This window comes from Apodemus sylvaticus, chromosome 11, assembly GCF_947179515.1.
Source record: "Apodemus sylvaticus chromosome 11, mApoSyl1.1, whole genome shotgun sequence".
Lineage (NCBI taxonomy): Eukaryota > Metazoa > Chordata > Mammalia > Rodentia > Muridae > Apodemus > Apodemus sylvaticus.
In genome coordinates, this window is record NC_067482.1 from 2558728 (window position 1) to 2583586 (window position 24859).

At 45.3% G+C, this 24859-nt stretch overlaps 1 protein-coding gene and 1 pseudogene across 1 annotated transcript in view; one reads left to right on the forward strand and one right to left on the reverse strand.

Moving 5' to 3' along the window:
- Positions 1–11124: 11124 nt before the first annotated feature.
- Positions 11125–11224, reverse strand: LOC127696866 (uncharacterized; annotated as a pseudogene).
- Positions 11225–22073: 10849 nt separating this feature from the next.
- Tgfbr3 (transforming growth factor beta receptor 3) overlaps positions 22074–24859 on the forward strand; it is a 171465-nt gene continuing 168679 nt past the window's right edge. Inside the window, exon 1 of the mRNA XM_052199751.1 lies at positions 22074–22438. The gene's annotated coding sequence lies outside the window, so the exon portion shown is untranslated. The remainder of the gene's footprint in view (positions 22439–24859) is intronic.

Below are 24859 nucleotides of genomic sequence, written 5' to 3' on the forward strand. Positions count from 1 at the left end.
GCTCACACCTTTAACCCCAGCACGCAGAGGCAGAGGCAGAGGCAGGGGATCTCTGTGAGTCTGAGACCTGCCTGATCTATAGGCCAGAATTACATAGGAAGACCCTGTCTCGGAAAGCAAACAACAAAGCAAATAAATAAACAAGTGAATAAATAAATAAATAAATAAATAAATAAATAAATAATAAGATGGCACCTGAGCTCAGCCTGACCAAATGGTTCAGACTTGGGGACTTCTGGGGAAGATGGGAGGATGGGAAGTCAGTAACACGGCTGGAATGTACTCTTCCAGAAAGAAGAAGTGTTTCTTCCAAATCTGACTTCTCTAATACTCAGCTCTCATCTTTGAGGAAGAAAATATGGTGGACATCTGTACATTTGTTTGCTTGTGGCTTGGGTTTAATTATCTACAAAGAAAAAAAAAATCCCCAAAATGTTTCATGTTCTTCTCTTTTAACTGCCAGGCCAAGGGCCTCTAAAGTCTGACAGACTTTGTCACAGTCCTTTGGAAGTTTTATTAACAGAGATGGAGTATGTTTTTAATCTTTTGCATTATGGTCACCCATATTTATTTTCTGTGATTCATTTGTGCTTGATCCTCCCATACTCTAAGGAAACAAAGTCAGCACTTTTTAACCTTGTAAAATGTATCAAGCTTCATTTCTTTAAATGCAGTTCAATGGTAATTAATGAACAAATGCAGTTTGAAATAGAGAGCCCTTTTTTGTTTCAGAGAGAAACAGAGTCTTACAAACTCCTGAAAGATTAGCATCTGCACAGATTTTCATTTCTTTCCACTCAAGCGACTGTTTCTACGTGCTGTGTTGCTACGAATTTGTGAATGTAGAACCAGAATCCGACCACTTATTCTGGTGCCTCAAGTGGCAAGTGTGTGTCAGCAATTGCAGTTTCAAGTAAGTGATCAAGAAAACTTTTAACAATAAAAATGTTCAAGAGAAACCACCAGTACTTTGAATCCTGGGTTGTGATTGTTTTGTTATTCATGTTTTTGGCCCCTCCTCCAAAGCCGCCATTCACATTTTACAGTCTCATTCTTTGAGGTCTACTTAAGGTGTTTAGAGCTTAAATGTTTACTTATTAGTAGTAAACTACTAGTAGTAAAGTAGTGCCTGAACTGAGAAACAGTGTCATACTTTCTATATGTGTGAGTAAGAAGAACATATTTTGAACAACATAGAATTTAGTTCAACACTCTCCAACTAGATAGTTTTAGTGAAATGCCCAAGAGGCTATTTCAGCAGAGATAAAGGCTAAGAGGCTAAAAAGGCTGTTTTATATTAACTTGGCACAAGTTACAGTCTTCAAAGGTAGGAGAACCTCAACTGAGAAAATGCTTCCATAAAATTAGGCTGTAAAGGCATTGTTCTTAATTAGTGATTGATAGGGGAGAGGGCCCAGTCCATCGTGGAGGGGCCATCCCTGGGCTGTGGTTCTGAGTTCTATAAGAAAGCAGGCTGAGCCAGCCATGGGGAGCAAGCCACTATGCAGCCTCTGCATCAGCTCTTGCCTCCAGGCCCTGCCTGCTTTGAGTTCCTGTCCTGAATTCACTCTATGATGAACAGTGTAAGACAGGAAAACCCTTTCCTCCCCAGCTTGTTTTGGTCCTGCTGTTCTAATTAAAGCAATAGTAACCCTAGCTGGGATAAGACTTTTGATTGATAAAGATAATTTTTTATTGATTATTTTATTAGCATTTCAAATGTCCCCTCCCCACCCCTTCTGCAACTTCCTCATCCCATTCCCCCCTTTGCCTCTATGAGGGTGTTCCCCCACCACCCATGCACTCACACCTCACACCTCTAACATCCCCCTTGCTGGGGCATCAAGCCTCCACAGGACCAATGATGCCAGATAAGGCAATCCTCTGCAACATATGTGGCAGGAGCCATTGACCCACCCGTGTATACTCTTTGGTTAGTGGTTTAGTTCCTGGGAGCTCTGAGGGGTCTGGTTAGTTGATATTGTTGTTCTTCCTAGAAGCTGCAATCCCCTTCAGCTCCTACAGTCCTTCCCCTAACTCTTCCATTGGGGTCCTTGAGCCCAGTCTGATGGTTGGCTGTGAGTGTTTACATCTGTATTAGTCAGGTGCTGGCAGAGCCTCTCAGAGGACAGCTATACCAGGCTCCTGTCTGAAGCACAAAATGGCATCAGCAATAGTGTTGGAGTTTGGTGTCTGCAAATGGGATGGATCTTGCAGTCTCTGAAGGGCCTTTCCTTCAGTCTCTGCTCCAGTTTTTGTCCCTACATTTCCTTTAGACAGGAATAATTCTGGATTAAAATTTTTAGATATGTCTTTGTTAGGGTTTTACTGCTGTGAACAGACACCATGACCAAGGCAAGTCTTATAAGGACAACATTTAATTGGGGCTGGCTTACAAGTTCAAAGGTTCTGTCCATTATCATCAAGGTGGGAGCAGGGCAGCATCTAGGCAGGCATGGTGCAGGCAGAGCTGAGAGTTCTGCATCATCATCTGAAGGCTGCTAGTGGGAGACTGACTTTTAGGCAGCTAGGATGAGGTTCTTAAGCCCATGTCCACAGTGACTCACCTATTTCAACAAGTTCACACCCCCTAATAGTGCTACTCCCTGGGCCAAGCATATACAAATCAGCCCAGGCCCCTTCCCTCAACTGGGGGCCATGCCTATCTACTGGAGGTGGTCTCTTCGGGTTCTATCTCCCCTCTGTTGAGTGTTTTGCCTAATGTCATCCCCATTGGGTCCTGGAAGCCTCTTACATCCCTGGCATCTGGGACTTTCTAGTGGTTTCCCCCACCCCTGTTCTCCACCCCCCCCCCCCACTGCTACATATTTCTATTCATTCTCCTGGCACTTTGGACTTCTCTCTTTTCTAGCTAGAGCAATTAAACAACAAAAGGAGGTCAAACTAATACTAATCAGAAAGGAAGAAGTCAGGGTATCATTATTTGCAGATGGTATGATAGGGTACATAACCAACCCCCAAAAATTCTGCAAGAGAACTCCTATATCTGATAAACAAAGTGACTGGATATAAAATTAACTCAAGCAAACCAGTAGCTATCTTCTACACAAAGAATAAACTGGACTGAGAAAGAAATTAGGAAAACAACACCCTTCACAATAGTCACAAATAATATAAAATATCTTGGTATAACTCTAACCAAGCAAGTGAAAGATCTGTATGACAAGAACTTCAAGTCTCTGAAGAAAGAATTTGAAGACAACCTCAGAAGATGGAAAGATCTCCCATGCTCTTGAATTGGTAGTATTAACATAGTAAAAATGGCCATCTTACCAAAAGCAGTCTACAGATTCAATGCAATCCCCATCAAAATTCCAAGTCAATTCTTCACAGAGATAGAAAGAGCAATTCTCAACTTCATCTGGAATAATAAAAAACCCAGGATAGCAAAAACAGTTCTCAACAATAAAAGAACTTCTGGGGGAATCACCATCCCTGACCTTAAGCTGTACTATGGAACAGTAGTGATAAAACCACATGGTATTGGTAAAGAGACAGACAGATCAATGGAATAGAACTGAAGACACAGAAATAAACCCACACACCTATGGTCACTTGATCTTCCACAAAGAAGCCAAAACCATACAGTGGGGTCTGGGGGGTGTTTTCAACAAACGGTGCTGTTGAACATGTAAGAGAATGCAAATTGATCCATTCTTATCTCCTTGTACAAAGCTCAAGTCCAAGTGGATCAAGGACCTCCACATAAAACCAGACACACTGAACCTAGTAGAAGAGAAAGTGGGGGAAGAGCCACAAACACATGGGCACAGGGGAAAGTTCCTGAGCACAACACTAATGGCTCAGGCTGTAAGGTCAACAATTGAGAAATGGGACCCCATGAAACCAAAAAGCTTCTGTAATATCCTTAGTCATCAGGGAAATGCAAATCAAAACAACCCTGAGATTTCACCTCACACCAGTCAGAATGGTTAAGATCAAAAACTCAGGTGACAGCAGATGCTGGTGAGGATGTCGAGAAAGAGAAACACTCCTCCATTGCTGGTGGGATTGCAAGCTGGTAGTTCCTTAGAAAATAGGAAATAGTTCTAATTGAAGAACCAGTTATACCACTTCTGGGCATATATCCAAAAGATGCTCCAACATATAACAAGGGCACATGCTCCACTATGTTCATAGCAGCCTTATTTATAATAGCCAGGAGCTGGAAACAACCCAGATGTCCCTCAAGAAAAGAATGGATACAGAAAATATACATTTACACAACAGAGTACTACACAGCCATTAAAAGCAATGACTTCATGAAATTTGAGGCAAATGGATGGAACTGGAAAATATCCTCAGTGAGAATCCCAACCTTTTAAGGACATAGGTGCTATTTACTTACTGATAAGTGGATCTTTGTCCAAAAGCTCAGAATGCCCATGATATAACTCACAGACCATATGAAGCTTAACAAAAAGGGAAGGCCAAAGTGTGGATGCTTCAATCTCACTTAAAAGGAGGGACAAAATGATCAGGGGAGGTAGAAGGGGAGAGGGACCTGGATGGGAGAGAGTGGGGAGGGGAAAAGAGGGAGCAGGATCAGTTATGGATAATTGTTTTTTGAAGCAACCTGAAATTCACTATATAGACCAGGCTAACCTTAAAGATACAGAGATAAGCCTGTCTGCCTCCGGAGTGCTGGACTATGTAGTACCAGGCCCAGTAGAAATGCTATTTTTAAATGAAACTTATTTTTTTACTTACTTTTATCATGTAGATTATCTTGCCCTTATTGTTAAATTTGCACTATAAATTATACAAGATAAGTTTATAAAACAAGACCAAAAACAGTACTTTAACATATCTACATATCTTTTTTGTTTGGTTGTTTGGTTGGTTGGTTGGTCTTTGGTTTTTGGTTTTTTGTTTTTGGTTTTTTTTGTTTTGTTTTGTTTTGGTTCTGGTTTTGGGGTTGGGGTTTTATTTTTGGTTTTTTTGTTTGTTTGTTTTTTTGTTTTTTTGGTTTTTTTGAAACAGGGTTTCTCTGTGTAGCCCTGGCTGTTCTGGAACTCACTCTGTAAACCAGGCTGACCTCCAACTCAGAAATCTGTCTGCCTCTGCCTCCCAAGTGCTAGGATTAAAGGCGTGCGCCACCAGTTCCCGGTGAGCCTAACAGACTTTAAGGGGTTAAAAATTAATATCTAGCAACAGAAAACTAATTTCTTTTTCCCAAAGGATCTGGCCCAGCAGTCTCAAAATATGCTAGAAAGAACCATCTTGTCGTCAGTTCTTTCAATTCTGTGCTGCCGGGATGAGCTCAAGCTTGCAGGCTAGGGGCTGGAGAGATGGCTCAGCAGGTAAGAGCACTGACTGCTCTTCCAAAGATCCTGAGTTCAAATCCCAGCACCCACATGGTGGCTCACAACCATCCGTATAGAGATCTGACTCCCTCTTCTGGTGCATCTGAAGACAGCTCCAGTGTACTTAACATATAATAATAAATAAATCTTTTTTTAAAAAAAAAAGGCTTGCAGGCTAGCTGGGCAACTGTCCCACCAAGCGGCCCACCCCTCCCACCACTGTCCTTCTAGCAGCTAAAGCAGCAGGTACTTCAAGCCTCTCACATTGATAAAGGTTTTCAAAAGACAGAAGGACGATAGGAACCAAAACCTCACTCATGGGATTTCTGTGCAGGTGGACGATATGAACCAGCTGCCACTTAAACACATCTGGTTTTGTTTTTATTTTTTGTTTACTGCTTTTTATTTTGAGTTGCTTTGTTTTGAGCCAGGGCCGTACTTTGTGGGTCTATGATAGACCCAAATATATCCCTAGTCTCTGCCTCCAAGTGCTGAGGTTACAAGGTGTGCCACAACCATGCCTAGTTTAACCATGTTTTTCTTTATTCTACTTGTAACACTGAGATGTAGCTAATGGGTAGACTATGTACTTAGAGTGTGCAAGGCCCCAGGCTCAACCGCCAACATCAGAGCAGTGACCTGCTGCTGTGGCAATCTTAAGATCTTCATTAGGGATTTTTAAGAACACCTATGGAAAAAAACATTATACCATAATTTGTTACTTTTCTGAATCTAAGAAAGTGTAACAATTCATCCCATTAGCTCATTTTAAGTTTATAATGTAAGTAGCTTCTTTCCCATGAATAAAATTTTATATCTCTCCTTACTAAATTATGATTTATTTATACATCATAAAGTAGTAAATCCAAGAATTATAAATGGTTTCTTCCATAAGTGTCATCAGAAAGAGGTTATAGCATCAATGCCATTCTTTTCTGTGACCCTTAATAGGGTAGTGAGAAAGCCTGGGAAGACACGGTCGCCCTGGGAACAACACTTCTAGTCGATTACATGTCAATTGATTAGCTAGTGTTCGATTGTAAGGCCTTTTAGGTGAGAGATTTTACATCCTACTATTACAAGATTTCACATTCAGGATGTATCATTGTTGGGAAGACATATTTAGAAGGCTCAGATTATTTATGAGTGTGTGCATGTGTGCTCACATTGTGTGTGTGTGTGTGTGTTTGCGCGCGCGCGTGAAGTCTTAGGAATAGTTTGGAAACTGACATACATCAGTGTATATGCACATGTGTGTGTTTCTTTTGAAGAGGGTGACCTTGACCATTTCTAACTGTTTTCCTACGTTCTGTCGCTGCTGCTCTCCGTTTGGACTGTGCACCCCTACATTCTGTCCCTGCTCTCCATGTGGACTATGCACCCGCAGATACTCAGTTCAAAGGATTTTTTTTGTTTTTTAGTTTTTTTAAAAGTTGCATTATGGAATTTATGTAAATATTTTTCTTATTTTCCTCCCTGATCATAAACTTGCCCTCACTCCTGGGTCTGGAATGTGACCAAGTTGAAAATACAAGAACATGTTTGCAGAGCACAGTGGGGTCATAGCAGGAATCCTTGCACTCAGCAGCATCGGTGGCCCCCACTGTCTGCTGAGAGAAGAGGGTCTGTTTAAAGTCATGTTAGCATTGAAATGAGGGAGTGCAGAAAAAAAGATTTCCTTTTTGCATTTCTTAATATTCCAGATAATGTAGTTTTCTTTGCAAATAAAATCCCTCTTTCCCTTAGAAAAACTGACTCAGCCAACAATAGAGTTGCTATTTTAAATATCTTCCATCTATCTTAGTATACTTATTTTCCTTATGTAGTTATTACAATGTTAACGTTTGTTCTTTTGAAATTTGCAAAGGTTTGATGAATTCTCAGACTATTATTTTTTAACTGACCACCTTACTTTTTTTCATATGGAGAACGTTTTTCCCCTTCGCTACTTTTTCATGTGCTCATAGATGGCTTCTGCCATTTATGAATGGCCTAATTTGCTTTTCCAAAGTGAAAATATGATTTTTCTCTCTCATGCATCTTCACAGGCACTGCATAGTGCTGCTTCCAATGCAGAGCACAAGAGTGTCACTTTAAGTTTTTTTCTCAGATGTTCACCACATGTGGGGCTTAGTTAGCATGGAGAATAATCATGAGTCCAGAATGGCCCACCCCAGTTCCCTCTGGAAACACTTGTGTGTGTGTGGTTGTGTGTGTGTGTGTGTGTGTGTGTGTGGAATGGTTTCATGTTTTAATAGATGCCATTATGGCCATGCTTAAGTCTTGTTTAGGCAACTGGTGCACACTGTCTTCTACGGCAGTTCCTGCTTTCCCCTGACCACTGGCAACCTTCTCTGTCAGACCAGGGTGGGGCTACAGCGATTGCCTGACAAGCAGGAAGCCCTCTGCCCCGAGTATTCAATAAAGCAGGTGCCATGGTACAAACCAACAGGCCCAGCTACATAGGAAGTTTGAAGCCAGACTTGGATTACAAAACAAATAAATGAAGCAAACAAGAAAGAAAAATAGAAAAGAAAACCAGAGGAAAATTAAATAAGCAGACTGAATTTACTTATTTTCAAGGGATCCTTGCCCTACTCCGTGTATTCTAAACTAAGATGTGTCTGAGTTGTCCTCTAAGGCTTACAACTCCTTCTAAGGGAGTGGAAGGTGTTGTGAGGCAGGGCATGGGCCTTTGTAGGCGTGAGGACCTGAGTTTGGATTCCTAATACCCCCACACAAAGCCTGGAGCAACAGAGCCTCTTGTAATCTAGCCAGGCTAGCCGACTGGTGAGTTTCAGGAAGACGGCTGGGTGAATAAAGGGGCTATCACCAAACCCGATGACCTGAGCACAGAGTCCACATGGTAGAAGCAGGGACAGTTCTCAGGTGTTGTGCTATCAACGCGCACGCTCTCTCTCTCTCTCTCTCTCTCTCTCTCTCTCTCTGCCTTTGTCTGTCTGTCTGTCTGTCTTGCTGTCTCTATCTCTGTCTCTCTTTCTCTCTGTTTCTCTCTGTCTCTCTTTCTCTCTGTTTCTCTCTGTCTCTCTTTCTCTCTGTCTCTCTCTCTTTATGTCTCTCTCTGTCTCTGTCTCTCTCACTCTTTTTTTCTCTCTCTCTCTCTCTCACACACACACACACACACCCGTAAGAATAAATGGCCTGGAGCAGAAGGTACCCTAACTTTTGTATCCCTAGTGCTGGGATTATAGGCATACATTACCATGACTAGCTCAAGCATTGTTCTGAAGTTAGAAAGATAATCAGTACCAGAATCAAAGTCTAAGCCCATAGGCTAATGTTCAAGTCTGTGCTTTAGCCACTGAACATTCTTAAGTTTCCAATGTGTGTTCCTGGGGAGATGGGGAGAAGGGGGAGGAGAAAACAAAAAGAGGAGGGGAGTGGATTGCTAGCTGGCTGCTTGCAAAATCTGGGATTCCTGCTTCTTCCCCCAACACAGGGCCTCTGGGTGAGTACTGAGGAAAGGCTGGGAACAGCTTGACCCATACCCCTGCCCCAGGACCTTCTCTCAAGCCAGACCTCTGGACTGAGTTTGTTCTCTGACCCCATCCTCCGGGTGTCGATGGTTTGCATGTTGGCTCTCCTCAGTTGGATGTGGTGTTGGTACTGCTTGTTTGTACAGATTTCTCCCACGGGGACCAAGTTCAGAATGCAATTAATTTAACCCTTCTTTTTAAAAGATGTTTTGGTTAGAGACCCTAAAAGATGTAGAAAACATAATCTTTAAAATATTGTTTCAAATGTAAGTATGCCTCTTAGTGAAGGAGTGAGAGGAAGCAGGGCCTTAGAAAGTAGTCACCCAGCTATAAGTTAGCTATTTATTAAATATATGTCTTTGGGAGAATTGTGTCTACTTCAGTCTTTCTATACACACACATACTAAGACAGGGTCATGTGTAGGCCAGGCTGTCCTCCAGCTTGCTACGTAGCTTTTCATGGCCTGAGCTTCTGACCCTTCTGCCTCTACTCTCCAGGTGCTTGAATTATAGGTACATGACACCATAATTTATGTAGTGGGTGACCAAACCCACGGCCTTCTGCTGCTAGGCAAGCACTGGACCAACTGAGCTACATCCCCAACCCTCTGCTGTATGCCAGGGAATTGTTAGCGATCCCCCAAAACAGACAGGAGCTGATCCAATGCAATCACATACAGTAGGGCCTTTTTATTCGCGCTAGTTCGGGCCTCTCAGCACACCATCATCACGAAGGATGATTTGGGTGATTTGGAACCCTGAATATCTATCAGGGCAAGGCCTTATAAAAAGATAACAGCGAGGGGAGGCGGGGGTCATGTGTTTATGCATCTATTTGGAGAGCTACCATGGCCTTTAGCATGATTGGATGAGGTTGGGAATCATATAAATAATGATAATAATGATACCTACTAATATAAATTTTTAAAAATTAAAAGCACCAAAATACTGACTGTGATCAGAAAGGATGTAATTATTAAGTGGATCCAAAACCACTCGGGGACGAGTGAGACAGAGCAGAGAGGCTGACACTTGCTGGGACCCACGTGGTGGAAGGAGAGAGCTGACCTCTGCAAGTTGCCTTCTGACTTCCATACATATAATATTACAACAACTAAATAATAATAAAATAAAAGCACTGGAAAGGGAGTTGAGCTTTGGGCACCCGGTTGTCAAGGGAACTGAACTTTTTCAGCTAAGTTTTCAGTGAGCCGCTTCTGCAGTGGATGCATCCCGGATCTCCCCGGATCTCCCCGGATCTCCCTGGATCTCCCCGGATCTCCCCGGGGGAGGTGGACGCTCCCGGGAGTACGTTACCCGAGGAAAAGCAGTATCTGTATACGACAGGGTGCATATGTGCATATGTATATGAACGTGCTTACACAGATGTATGCTGGGAGCGGGGATAGCTTGAAGCTTCCCAGACACCCCAGACTACATATTCCATGCCCACTGAGACATCCTTATTATACCCACACACACCTGAGCAAGACAAGATGGCAAACAGAGACAGGCCCTTCTGAGCCATTCTGTTCACGCGAGTCCCATGAAGCAGACAACCCAGGCAGCAGGCCCACCCAGGGAGCTGTACCCTGCCCTTAGAGAGAAGGCAACCTCTTCCCCCTGTTAAAGATAAGACACTGTGGGAAATGCATGACTGACCCCATGTGTGTGGGGACAAGGAGGGGTGTGGTGTGCTGCGCTTGGGACTCCCCAGAGGGCTGTTGACCAAAATTGTAGAGCATATTCCTTGCCTCGATGGGCTGGTCGAGGAATTTCTCAACAGCAGTGACTGCAGTTCAGATACAATTGGTGGGGAGCTTCTGCAATGTGTGTCACCTAGTGGGACAGCCATGGCAGTGACTATGGTGGAGGCAGCAGTTTCTTAGTTGCTTCAGGAAACCCTGAAAACATAATTTCATCACAGTGGACAGAACTGCTGACATAGCAGAAGACCTCCCATCTCAGCCTGCCCTAGAAGCAATAGAAGGGTCTGGAACCTACTAGGACCAGGCAGGGGTTTCCCTCTGGAACCTACTCCATGGAACTGCTTGGGGCATTTAAACCTTGACCATAGAATATTTCCCACAATTGAATTTTCAGTAATGATTTCAAAAACTCCCCAGTGCTGGGATTACAGGTGTTTGCTTGCCTTCACACTGGGGTCAGGAGGAGCCACAGAGGTACTTGATTCAGATTACCAGGGTGATACATTGTTTCCCAAATTCAGGAAGGCAGGGATGGCTTGTGGGTAGAGCTGGAATCAGAGTAGAACTTATATTTTTTTAATTTTTATTTTTTTTAAATAAGGAATCCTCTGTGAGTTTGCTTGCCGTCCTTGTGTAGAGGTCATGCTGATGTTCTGTGGATTGTTCCAGTTTTAATATCTGTGATGCTGAAGTGAGTGTTCCCGTCAGTTTGTAAGGGTTCAATCCAGAGTGGCTGAAGGCAGCGTTCAGGAGCCTCTTTCTGTAGGCATGGTCACCAACCCAGAAAACATTCCTCAGTGAAGCAGATGAATGAATGGATTGTTTAAAATGTCAATTATCAGCACGTCCTAAACCTGGTCATACTAGTTGTATGGCTTTTACATTTTATTTATACTTGTTTATTTTTTGGCTTTTTAAGATAGAGTTTCTTTGTGTAGCCCTGACAGTCCTGGAACTTGCTCTGTAGACCAGGCTGGCCTTGAACTCAGAAGTCCACCTGCCTCTGCCTGCTGGGATTAAAGGCCTGTACCACCACTGCCTGGCTGAATTTTACATTATTAAAAGGTGTTTCAGGGTCAGAAAGTGTGGAGGATACAAGGCTAAAAGGGGTTAAGTATAGCAGAGCTTGTGGCCTAGGGTTGTGGATCCCAGTCAGAAGAGAGGAGGTTCCCTTAGCCAGCCTCAGTCAGGCTACACAGAGAGTTCAGACCCAGTGAAGACACAAACTGAGATCCTATCTACAAAAGGAAGAAGAGAATTAAAGACAGAGCACAGAAGGTACTGGCAGGAACCTGTAGAGCTGATCAGTTGATCTGGGTTAGGAGGGTCACCTGAGGTCAAAAATTCAAGACTAGCCTGGGCTACACAGCAAGACCTAAAAGAGGCATATCATCATGTTTTTAATCCAAAGAAAACTAAATGATACTTTTTTTTTTACTCTGTGATTTTTTCAAGGGCTTTATTATGTTCATGTTATCATACCGATATTACATGATAACCAACAATATTATGTTTACAGTTGTTTATTATCATCGTTATTTGGGGGGCAGACAGGATGCCAGAGGACAGCCTCAAGGAGCTGATTCTTGCTTTCCTAGGGACGTAACTCCCGCCATCAAGGCCGCTGCAGAGCAGCGGGTGCCGTTACCTGCCGAGCCATCTCACTTTCTGCCACATGTGATACTTTTGGTTGATATTCAGGGTGTGGTTGGCACATGCCTATAATCCCAGCACTTGGGGAGTCATCCTTGGCTACATAATGAGTCAAAACAGATCTGTGCTACATGAGACCCCGTCTTCAAAAAAAAAAAAAAAAGACAAGAGATTTAACGTTAATGCATTCATGATTTTCCTAATGTTCTTTCATCAAGGAGCCAGGTGCAGCCACCCAGGCTTGAGAATGTTGTCCTACATCAGGAGGTCTCAGGTGGTAACGTGCTTGTTCCCACCCCCACCCCCACTCCAGGTGTGTAGGAAGTGAGGCATGGCATTCTTGTAAGATATTTTCCAGTCATTTTCATTTCTCCTGACTTTGCTTCTACACCACGTTAACCTCTGGGGACATATCTGGAGAATGGGCAGTAAATATTTGTCTCTGTTACTCTGTGCTTGCGAGAAGATGGTGTGATGACTTAGCTGGGCTGACATCTCGACTTCTCTTAAGTCTTCCAAGCAGGACCTGCTGAGAAAATGGCCACTGTGAACCAGGAAGCAGACCCCACACACAACTGGCAGCTTGCAATCAGCCTCCAGAACTTTATGAGATGAATGCACACTGTTGGAACAAAACAGGCCATGGTTATTTCTGTTAAAGGTCATGGAGCTGAGACAAGAGAAAATTTGGTGGAGACATGAACAAATTTGGTGAAGGCAAGAAACACAGGAGGCAATGAACACCATATAGAATATATAAACGGGGCTAGAGATGTAGCTGGAGGTAGGGAGCTGGCCTAGTATACACAGGGCCTGGGGGTGCTAGCTAGCACTGTACACACACACACACACACACACACACACACACTGTCAGCTGGCTTAAGTTGTGAACACTGTTGAGGATGTTTGGACACTAAGAAAGTTAAGGCTCGGTTAGCAGGACTGTACAGGTATGGGAGTGGGGTGCAGCTAATGAGTACTGCCTTCCTGCCTCTAACTTGGGGTACAGCCAAAGGCCTTGCCTTTTAGGTCTGTCTCTCCTTTATTCTCAGTGTGTTTAGTGTTTCAGGACACCTAGCCTATTCCAGAAATGACAGTTGCTGGATGGATGTGAGCTTCATCTCCACCAATACATTCAGTAGTGTGACCAGAACCCTTCCAGGGTGCATCACCGTCAGGGCTCCTGACCTTCCCGCTGACTGCTCACAGGCCCGTTCCCTACAGCCTCTTGTCTGCTTTTGTCACAGTCCCACTGCGGGCAGGGAGCCCTTCCTCACGTTAAGAACCTCTGTCTTCCTGGTCAGTCTGCCACATTTCCCTTCACATGATGATGCTCACTGGATACCTGGTAGGTACTGCAGTTCATTCTCCACTGCTCCTTAGGCAGTGGGTGCATGCATGTGCACACATGCACATGTACACGTATATGCATTGGATGTGTGTGCACATCTTTGTGTGCATGTTGTGTGCTCCTGTACTTATGTTTAAGACTGGAAACTGAGAGAGACCATAACTAGTAAGGAACAACTTCCTCATCATTCAGGTGAGGAGGAGATGTTGGGTAAGGCCACACAGGCTTCAGATCCCAAAATGAAACAGGAGGCTGATAGGTATGTGAGGCCAAGTCAGACTATTACATTCCTCATTTATTTTATTTTATTATTTTGTGTATGTGTTTCTTGTGCTACTGTACCATGGCATATGTGTGGAGGTAGGGAGTTGATTCGCTCCTTATTTTTATTATATATATATATATATATATATATATATATATATATACACATATATATATATTTAAGAGATTACATTTTGATTACATTGTTTCCTTCTCTTTCCTCCCTCAAAGCTCTCTCAACTTTCCCCATCTCTTTCAAATTCAGTCTTCTTTTTTCTCTAGTTATTACTGTATGTATGTATATGTATATATACAGATACATATATATCCCTAAATATAAATATAACCTCCTCAGACTATATGATATTAGTTGCATGTATGTTCTCTCTCTCTCTCTCTCTCACACACACACACACACACACACACACACACACACAAACTATTGTGCCCCCTTTGCACCCCAGGGGTTGTGACTCTGGGTGTTCCCCTATGCCCAGCTTAGGGGTTTGAAGAAATCAAATAAACCTCTTAGAAAATGCCCAGGTGACCTCTGACACCCTTGCCGGGCAGCACAAAGGCTGGTGGTCATACATCTGAAGTAAGATTTGAAGATGGTAACAACATAGGCAGGTCAATGGGTGGGAGATCCTGGTGGAACCAGGAACCATTGGAACATACACACTGAAAGCAGTGAGTCAGGAACAGAGAGAAACGCTTGACTGGGGAGGGGAACACTTAGTGTGACCCCACCAGGAAGTTAACCTTCTAACCTCCCTGGCTTGGCTTCTTCCAGAGACAGAAGTAAATAGGAAATAGGATTTTGAGGACATCCTTATGGAAATCAAGGCTTGGCCCAGGATGATATCTCCGTAGGGAAAGGTTTAAACATCTGGTAATCATCAAATGCTCTATGCTTGGGTCTACGGATGGGGATCCACTAAGGTTAAAATTTAGGTGTGTTAATTGTATCTCTAAATAAAGAAAATGAAATGATTATAAGGAATAGTCACATCACAACTTCTGGTTAAAAACGTGTTTATTGGCAAACAAACATTAAAAAGACAATGACCCTTGGAGGCTGGGGTGTGGCTCACTTGGGAGTGTCTGCCTGGTGTGCACTTTCCACAACAGGGGCAAACTGGGTAGTCACACCTGTGATCCCAGAACTCTGCGGGTGGAGGCAGGAAGATATGGAGCTTAAGATTTCCCCTTATATTTCCTATATATAGGGAGAGTTGGGGCTAGCCTGGGGCACAGAAGATCCTGTCTTATAAAGAAAAAACAAGATAGAATGAATGGCTCCATGACCACTAAGGATACAATGAATGTCCCCTTGACCCAGAAGGATGGGCCTCTTGATTTCTTGCACTTTGCAAGTCTTCCAGGGTTTCTACACAACTCTAGCACAGAAGGTGAGGACAAGCTGAAGTTGACTAAGGGCTCACTCCCACCCCTAAACTCTCACACATTTCGTGCTTGTCCAGCCATGAGTTAAGATTTATAACATTTAGAGCTATCGATACACGCGCTGGATGCCTGTGATCCTTTTATGTCAGCTCTCTGGGCAGGGAGTCCTTCTCTGGGCCCCAAACTCACAAAGAGCAAACAGAAGAAACAAAAAGGGCTAGTTCTTTGCTGTGGCACGGGGGAGGGGTGTGGGATTCTCTTTTGGTCCCCGCCTTTCAGCTATAAGGAAGACCAAGCCTCCCCGACCCCCATCTGCTGTGTGGAGACCACAAAGATACCAAGTAGGTTTGTTGTTACTTTGAAATGCTACAAGTTTTCTGGCCTCATTGGAACCTCTGCGGTAGGGAAATTGAAGGCAGGTGAATTCTAGAAACCTCCATCCCGGGTCTTTGCTTCTCAGGAAATGGCATGTTGGCAGAGGCTGGTGGTTTTATGATCACTGGGGAATTCGCTTCATGTTTTCATTTCCAAGTCCTGGCAGGAATCGGGTCTAAATCAGGTGCTCCTTTGGCCCTCTGCCCTGCACGCAGGGTCATTGAAGAGTGATTTTCCTTGTTAATTGGAACTTTGCCCATTACACATTTTATCGGTCCAGATTTATCCTCTTTTCAGATACAGATATAGGAAACTATGGCTCTAAATTTCGGCCTTCCATTATGGTGCCTTAAGAGACACACCTGCAAGTATGCCCGGCCTCTTCAGGAGCCAACTCTCGAGATGAAGTTGTAAAGCTGCCCAGCTAAAGTGAAGGTGAGCATTGAGCATGCGTGCTGGAGTCCGTAAACCGTGTCCATCACCCCAGTTCTGGACCGGCGTTTGCTCTGTCACACATCCTTCAGAGTGGTTGTGCAATTGCCTCCGAGCTGCCCGCTGTGCTCGGCAAACCTTAAGCTCATGTTCGTACCTGGGTGAAAGGAGCCTGATTTTGTGAATGAGCAGAAGTCAACAGTTCCACTCAACAAACTTCATTTTATCCAGCAAAGCTCCAACGAGCTTTAAAACTCAAACTAATGAAATAAGACTTTCTACCCCAGGCAAGGGGCTCGTTGTCACCTGTGGTACAAAGTACAGCTGCGGAGATGGACTCTGGAGCCAGGTAATCGCCTGGCTCAGCCCCTTGCTGGTGAGTGACTCTGCTTCTCTGTGCATCATGTTATTCTTGATGATGTGAGGGTAACAGAACTGTTGTGGGCTTTATTTTACTGTTTACGTAGATAAGGCCTCACAGCCATCAGGTTGGCTTCCCACTCCTTACGAAGCTAAGGCTGACCTCGAACTTCTGATCATCCTCTCTCCATCTCCCAAAATGCTGGGAAGGCAGCCCCTGCCATCATACCCAGTATATGGTGGTAAAGATAGCACCTAGGGCCTTGCGCATACAAAGTAAGCACTGTGTCAACAGAAGTGTGCCCCAGCCCTGGTACAGGGTCTGATGAATTAAGTTCATAAATTATAAAGCACATGCTGAGTTCTATATCAGGACTATGAGAAGGAGAAACAACCATTGGGTTTTTTTTTTTTTTTTAAACGACTGAGTCTTTCAGAAGACTTGAGTAGGTCCTTTTTTTCTCCAAGGGGGCCAGGGTGAACCTAAAGCAAACATTACCGGCAAACAGGTTATTACGCATTTTCTCAGTTGCCTGCTTATCAGTGGGATCTGGAGACATGCCACAGGATGAGTCACTGTAAAAGAGTGAGTCCCTGCTTAGGGGAGGGACTGTTTCTTGAGACAGATACAGGCTCTGTAAATCACTGGGACTTGCTGTCAAACATTTCTTGCGCAAGTAAGGTGAAGTATGCTTTTTTTTTTTTTTAAAAAAAATGTCAGTTCTCTTTACAATTCTTCTTGGGGGGTGGGAGACCATCCATTTGCCTGAACAAGACCTGCAGAATGACAACACCAGCTGGCATGGGGGGTGTGGGTGGGGGACATGTCACAAAGCCCCACCCTTAGATGAAGAGCTGCTAAGAGAAGAATCATTCTTCTCTAGGAATGATCCCCTTGGCAGGTTAGTCAGTCTCAAGTGGTCAGCCTGAAACAGGTGCACATAGGAGCAGCCTTCAGTGGGTGCCACAGTCCCCCGCCTCTCTGTCTCTGCCTCTCTGTCTCTCTCTCTCTCTCTCTGTATGTGTGTGTGGTTAAAACAAAGAAGAGATAATGAATTTGAGAGGCAGTAGAGGGGGACACAGGAGATGGAAGAAGGAGGAGGTGTCGAAATGAAGTAAGTACAGTATTCAAGTATGAGAGTCTCAAAAAAAATTTTAAACTCAAATTAAAAATGACCATTCATGAGCCTGCTTTAAAAAAAAAAAAGTTGTCCATCATGCATGAAGTCTTGAATGACTAGTGCCTAGATTCCTCAGAGGTGAAGGCAGGAAGATCAGCAGTTCCCGAAGTCATTGTGGTACATATCAGGTTGCAGGACGAACTGGGGCACTTGAGACTCTGCCTCAAATCAAAGAAACACAAAAGACAAACAAACAAACCAAATAGAGAAGGATGATGTCAGCGACAGGAACTTTGTCAAGATACTACCTCCAACCAAAGGAAGATGGTTTCTTACGGCAACAGCTGACATCCAGACCAGTGAGGGGGCTCAGCAGGCGAGGACCCTTGATGCCCTGACCTGAGTTTGATCCTTGAAATCTGCTTGGTGGAGGGAGAAAGCCAACTCCAGAAAGTCGTGGCATGATGGGTGTATATGAATAAAGAAAGGGGAAAGATCTGAATGATGCCAGCTCTGCACGCACAGCTAGCTAGTGAGTATTGATCCAGTCCTTGTGTTTTATCATGACGTGCTAAAACTAAGCATATCTGAACTCCTTTCAAAGTCCTCTAATGTTGTCAATATGGGAGCTTCTGCTGGTCAAGCCTGCTGGTTAAGGATTTAAACTCAAGGTAGACAAGGGTTCCTACTTAGTAGCTACAGGCCTCTGTACGCAGGACTTGGAGACTGTGTTCATATGTACAGAATATTTAGTATCCTGATTGACAGAGAGTAATTGGGTTTTTTTTTTTTTTTTGGAGTCATTTGGGTTCTATGGACAGGCACTTCAGTCTTCTAAGACAGAGGTTATGTAACCGAGGTTGGACTTCATGATCCTCTTGTCATATCCAAACCATACATGGTAATTTAAATGCTGGATTAAATAATCCTGCCCAGTTCAAGTGCTCACATGTGTACTTGAAACTAAAGGCATGACTTGAGGCATCAATGCTGTGTAGTTCCAGTGTAAAGAAATCTGGAGGCCTAAAGGTAGGCTGTGTTTAGGCCTGGGCTCACTCGCCTGGGTCTTGTTTCTTCAGGATACTGTGTCTATTAGCATTTCCAATACCTTAGCTCCCACTCTCAAACAATGCTTAACACCTATCAGTAAGATTGAACTGGAAGTGGGAGAGGCTGTAAGGGCCCAGAGATACCCCCACCAACTGATGTACTCCCCCAGCAAGGCTGCTCTGCCCCATGACTTCCGCAGACAGCACCGACTGGGAACTGAGTGTTCATGCCTGAGCTTAAGAGGAAACGTGGCTCATTCAAATCACCATAGATACCTAACAAAGAGATTTTTCATAGTAACTCTTGATTAATGATATAAATCATCGCAATGAATCTCTGTAACTACATATAAATACATGGAAGAAGTGAGAAGCGTTTCCTGTTTTCTCAAGTAGTAGATTCCGATAACTTTCTATTAAAGTTCAGTCAGTAGTTAGAGTACTCAGTGTGCATGAAACCTGTCTCCATCCCCAGCACCACATAAAACCAGGTGTGGTGGCAATGCCTGTAATCCCCCCAGGATTCAAGAGCTGTAGGCAGGACAGGCTGAAGTTCAAAGTCATCCTGGGCTACAAGAGACCTCGTCATAAATGAAAATAAATATAATGTAGGTCATGCTTGTCACAGTGTCTCTCAACCTTCCTAAAGCTGTGACCCTTTAATATAGTCCCTCACGTTGTGGTGACCCGCCCAACCAAAAGTCATTCCATTGCTCCTTCAGAACTGTAGCTTTGCTACGGTTATGAGTTGTAATGTAAGCGTCTAGCTGTGTTTCTCCTGCATGGCAGCCTGTAAACGTGTTAGCTTTACATTCCTGCCAGTGGTGTGCAAATGATCCCGTTTCTCTTGTGCGTGCCAGACATTATCGTTTACCTCTTTGCTGATAGCCAGTCAGTGGGATGGGTACCCATGGTTTTAATTTTTTGCTTTCCTGATGGTTACTCATGATAGGCATTTCTCATGGTCCCGTGGGTCATTTCCGGCAACATTTGGTGAGATGTCAGTGTACACTGATTGCCACTTCCTCCTGGTGCTGTTCAACTGTGTGCTGCTGGGGCTTGGAGGCTGTGGTGCCGCGTGCCTTGTGGATACGAGCCTCTTGTCACACACTGCTGTACGTCACACGCTCCTGATCTCTGGCTTGTTTCTCCCATTTGTTGTTTGTTGCTGCTGAACACAAGTTTCATATAATCCCGTTTGTCTTCCCCTACTTTTTTGTTTGGTATCTTGTCCAAGGATAAACTTTGCCATTTCAGTGTCAACCCCCTCCCCAAAGTGTCTTTCAATAGTCTTAGGTGTCCCCAAAGGAGTTGAAACTCACATGCTGAGACTGTATGAGAAATCGCTTCCCTTGGGTATGCTGGCTGGCCTGTGCCTGTAATCCTTGAACTTGGGAAGTTTGGGGAAGAAGCAGGAGAAATGAGAGTCCAAGGGCAGGCTTCACTACTTAATGAGACCCAATTCAAAGGAAAAGCAAAACAAACCAAAACAAGATCAACAACAAAACCTAAAACCCCCAAAATCCTACCACTCAATTCTCCACGTTAGAAGCCTAGCACTTTTAGAGGAAGTCTGAAGTGGAAGCTTAAGGGTTCATTGGCAAGTCAGTTGTGCTAGGTGGTGTTTCCAGGGGCAAACACATGAAGAAGTGTTTTCCTGAAGCAGACGCAGGTGTGAAGTTAAGGCAGGGAAAGGAACATTTCACTGAAGCAGACACAAGGGAAAGGATGTTCTGCTAAAGCAAGCACATGAAAGGACACGTGATAAAAGATTCTTCCATAACGACACATGTATAGTGGTCCGCCTGACATGGCAGAGTTGAGCTCCATTTGTCAGGACTCCAAAGAGAGAAACACCAATTAACTGGGGTGGTATGTTACACTTCCTTGTGGCTTCCATGGACTTCGGCTGGTTGACAGAGTGATGTCATCTGAGACAGACTCACGTGCTGAGGCAAGACCCGTGAAGGACATGTGATGTTTGAAGGGTAAACTCCATGGACAGTGACGGGGGCTGCACTAGATGTGTTTATAGAGCTGGCGGTGTAACGCTGGTGGGTCTGGAGTCTTCGCTGGCCTTTGCTTCCCAGAGAGGCAAAGCTGAGAACTTCTGACTTCCTGTTGGTCCCTGATGCTGCTGAGGCTGAGGCCTGGCTGTTTCTGCTAGATAGTGCTGCCGCTGTTGATTCGTGCTTACTATCCCAACTCTACCAAAGTGGACTGTGAAATATCGGTGAAGTGTTTGCGAGTGGATCCAGCTGTCTCTTCGTACCTGTGAACTGAACTGCCAGACTCCAGACAACACCGACGGGAGTTCCTCCAAAGAACCATTTCTAAACAGGTCTCTTTCCCCAGTATCCTTTCGTTTTTCTACCTTTCTAGAGGGTAGTGGGCTAGAAGGGAGGTTAAAGTGTTTAAGAACCATTATTAAAAATAGGCTTTAAAAACTTAAAATTGCAGAAGCCTAGCTGGGTTACTCATTTGTGCAAAGGTTCCCTGATTATCCAGCATCTGTCAAGACTGGAAACTGGTTTTGAACCAGTCACTTCAGTCACTCCATCTGCTGTGGCACCTGCAGAGTTTCCCGTGAAGTAGCTGGTGACAGAATTCAGTGGGTAAAGGTGCTTGCTGCCAAGAACTGCACCTAAGCTGGATTCCTGGGCCCTACATGGAAAGGGAGAAAGTTGTCTTCTGGCCTCTACTCTGGCCGAGGCTGGATTTGAACTTATGATCCTTCTGCCATACTTGGCTGTATGTGGTGCTGGGGCTCAAACTCAAGAGATACAACTCTCACTGGGCAGTTCACCTTTTAATAGAGAGCAAAGCGTAAACAGAGTATCATAGTTGTGTTGGTGATTGAAATAGCTGCATTCAAGTCATGCAAGGTGCAGTTCACCCGGCACATGCATGCAGGCAGAACCCGGTGCTCACCTGTCCTTTACTTTCAGAGAGCCATGGGGAAACGGCAAGGGTGGAATTCAGGCAGCACATCCACAGCTGGAGAAGGCACTCCGCACTAGACTGTAGGGAGAGAGGCAAGACCCTGTGCACACCACAAGAACGTGTCTTTAGATAAGCAGTACTGGAGACTCAGGGAGAAAAAACAAACTGGGCAGAATGAATGTGTGCACCGGGCTGCGAGGTGGGACGGCCTTCTCTGAGTTTTTTTTTTTTTTTAAGAATTTTTATATCAACAACCAGGAACCAAATAAAATTCTATCTTCTCCTAAGGACCTGGTAATTTGAAGGTTCCAGGTTGAGGCAGCCAGTCCCCGCAGTGCGCGCCACATCCCGGGTACCCCACACTTCTTCAGGCCAGGGATTCCCAGCTGTCACCCCATCCCGTGGCCGCACCCCTGACTTCCTTTCTCTCCTTCCAGCTCCAGCCTTCTCCGCCCTAAGGGAAGCACAGGCTGCAGCAAGCTCTCTAGGCTCATCCATCAGCAGTGGAGGAGGAGGAGAGGAGGGGCAGGAGGAGGAGTTTCTAGGCGGCCGAGCCCCCGAGGCTCGCGGTGCCCTTCCCCCATCGCGCTGATTGCTGTGGCTGAGCGCCCGACCCCGCCCGCGCGTGTGCGCGGCCGAGCTAGGGCGCCACACGGGCCTGATGGGGGTGATCCAAGCTTTCGGGGACGCTGAGCGCCACTTTCCTCCTCCCTGGCAGTGAGAGAAAGAGAGGAGAGAGGGAAGCGGGCTGCTGTCCTTCCTGGCCACTTTCGCTGCGCGATTCCGCGAGCTCCCGGCAGGAGGTGAAAGTCCCCGGCGGGGTCCGGATGGCGCAGTTGACCTGCGGCTGCTGAGCTCGCGGCCGCCAGCGCGCGCTGGGCGCAGGCACTCGCCTCGGTTACTCCCCAACCTCGCGGCGGACGACCGGTCCTGGACACACCGCCAGCGAGGTACGTGCGGCTCCGAGCCGGGGCAGCGGCTGTGCAAGCTGCGCGGTGCCGGTCGGTGCCTACTTTGCGGGGTTTCTCTGGCCACCCGGGACCCCGAGCCCGGGACTTGGCTTTGGTCCGGCCGGGGTGACGCCGAGCGGAACCGGGATCCGCTGCGATCCCGGGTGGGCAGCGCCCGGGAGGAGTTCCTCACGCCCGCTTTCGCTCTTCCTTTCCGCGGTTTCCTAGTCTCGTGCGGGGCCGCAGGCCACTGCCCTCCCGGCGCGTGACAGCGTGGGTGGGCACTCGACCGTGATGGGTAGCAGAGGCCGCGGCCGCGGGACACGCGCCCCCATGCCAGTCCAGGGTCCCCGCTGGCCGCGCCCTGGCTGGGGGAGTCAGTCCCGAAAACGCCGTGGAGGACGCGCCCGGGTTAACCCGGCCGCGCTCCCACTGATGGTAGAGGCTCCGTAATATTTGTGAACTTGTTTGGGACAAACTTTGAAACTCTTCGATGTTGCTAGACGAATGCGCTTGTAGAGTTGGGCTTATTGCGGTATTTGTCCCACCTTTCCGCACCCAGTAGGAGTGCAGACAGCTAGCGTGACAAGCCCCAACTACTGCGGCTTAGGTGTTGGTGCAAACAGTCGCCCCACTCGCTAGCTGTGAACTGGGAGGACTCGGTCCCCCAAGGTGGCTATGCGGTTGGGAGGAGTGCACAGATGTTCCTGACTAGGACCGCGCGGAGCGCTGCACAGGTGTTTGCGCCTTGCCTCGTGCTGCGCTCTGCGGTGACAGGAGAGCCGCGAGGGTAGGTATCCTGCGAGTGTTAGACTGAGATGAAGAATTAAATTTTCTTCTTCTTTCGAAGAAGTGAGCGTCTTGGGAGAGTACCCACACCCGTGGTGGGATTCTTTAATATTCGGGAAATGGCCCTTTATATTGTAGCGGATAATTTTAGGGAGAGCTCAGATAGTTCTTTTGGGGTACTAAAGCGGGAGTGTATTGATCCCCTCCTGTGTGTCAGTATCTCCAGCAACTCCAGCTAGTACCTGTTAGGACTTAAGAACTACCCCAACTCTATGGTTAAAAGTGATTATAGTGAACCCATTTTACAGATCATATATGCTAGACTCTAGCAGCTAGAAGCAAAGTTACTCGTCCAAGATCACATACAGTTTTCTGTTACTTTTAACCCAAGAGCTGCCGTAGCAGAAAGTGTGGTAAGATCCATGGGCACCAAGTCCTTGGCCCTCTGTTCTCACCCACCTTCCTGTCTGAGTTGAATACATCTTTTGAAACACAGATAAATTATCTGTGATTAATTTAGGTGATCATACACGTATGTACTCTGCAGGAGCCAGAATCCAGCTTCTCTCAGCCTGGGTCCAAATAATTATAAATAGAACTCTGACTTGTGTTAATTTGGATCTTTATTCTTCATTACTTTTATTAATCCACCAGACGTTGTTGATCAAGGCCGCTAGGCTTCCTTAGGAAACAGCTTGAGGTTGGCACAGGAGGTAGGGAAATAATTCTTACCCCCTGAAGGGCTATTAAAGAGGACTTGATTTCATGCCATTGTCTCAGCGAGAGGATGTTGCTGTTTCTTGATGTTCTCTGCTTTTGGCTTTAATTCTGCATTGTTTAGCATTTCAAGGCTTCTGCTTACTTTTTGCTCTTGACATTGTTGTCAGCTTTAGACGTTCCCTATTGTGATGGAATCTGGCCACCCCACACCAGCTTTGCTTGACCGGTGATTAAGATATGTACATTAAAAAACAATAAAGTCATCAACTGAATTTGGAAACCCAGCACTTCAAAGGCCTATGCCCTGAGAAATTCATTGTTATTTTAAACATTAGACAGCAGGGGGCGCACAGCCTTTTATTGACGTCCTGATGGCAACTAGACCTGTTTGTACAGTGTTAGCAGATATTTCAGAAACGAAAAATATTGTAGCTTTAGGTAGTATAGCAACTAAGTTGCTTTCTGAATTTTCCGTTTGATTTCAACTGTTTAAAAGGAGGATGATTTTGAGTTCAGGGCCTGAATGTTAAATGTGAGTCTAGAACCTGTGGTGACTAGGTAAATATTTAAATAAGACTCAGGGTCTTTTTTTTTCCTAGTTTGATTTCCTTGAGAGGTATGTCTGTAAGATATTGATTGTTGTTAGGATAACATTTTAGGTTGTTTAGGAGAACTGGAAATCCAAAGAGATTCAGATTCAGAACTGTCATCGCTATCTTTCATTAACATCTCCCAAGTGTAAGGCGCGACGGCCCGTGTCTTCATTGCCCCATGTCCTTTTTATACAGCTGTGCATTCAGTTTGAGTTCCCTGATAAAAAATGCTTTGGGGTGCCAGCAGTGGTGGTCTTTAATTTCAGCTCTCAGGAAGCAGAGGCAGGAGGATCTCTGAGAGTTCGAGGCCAGCCTGGTC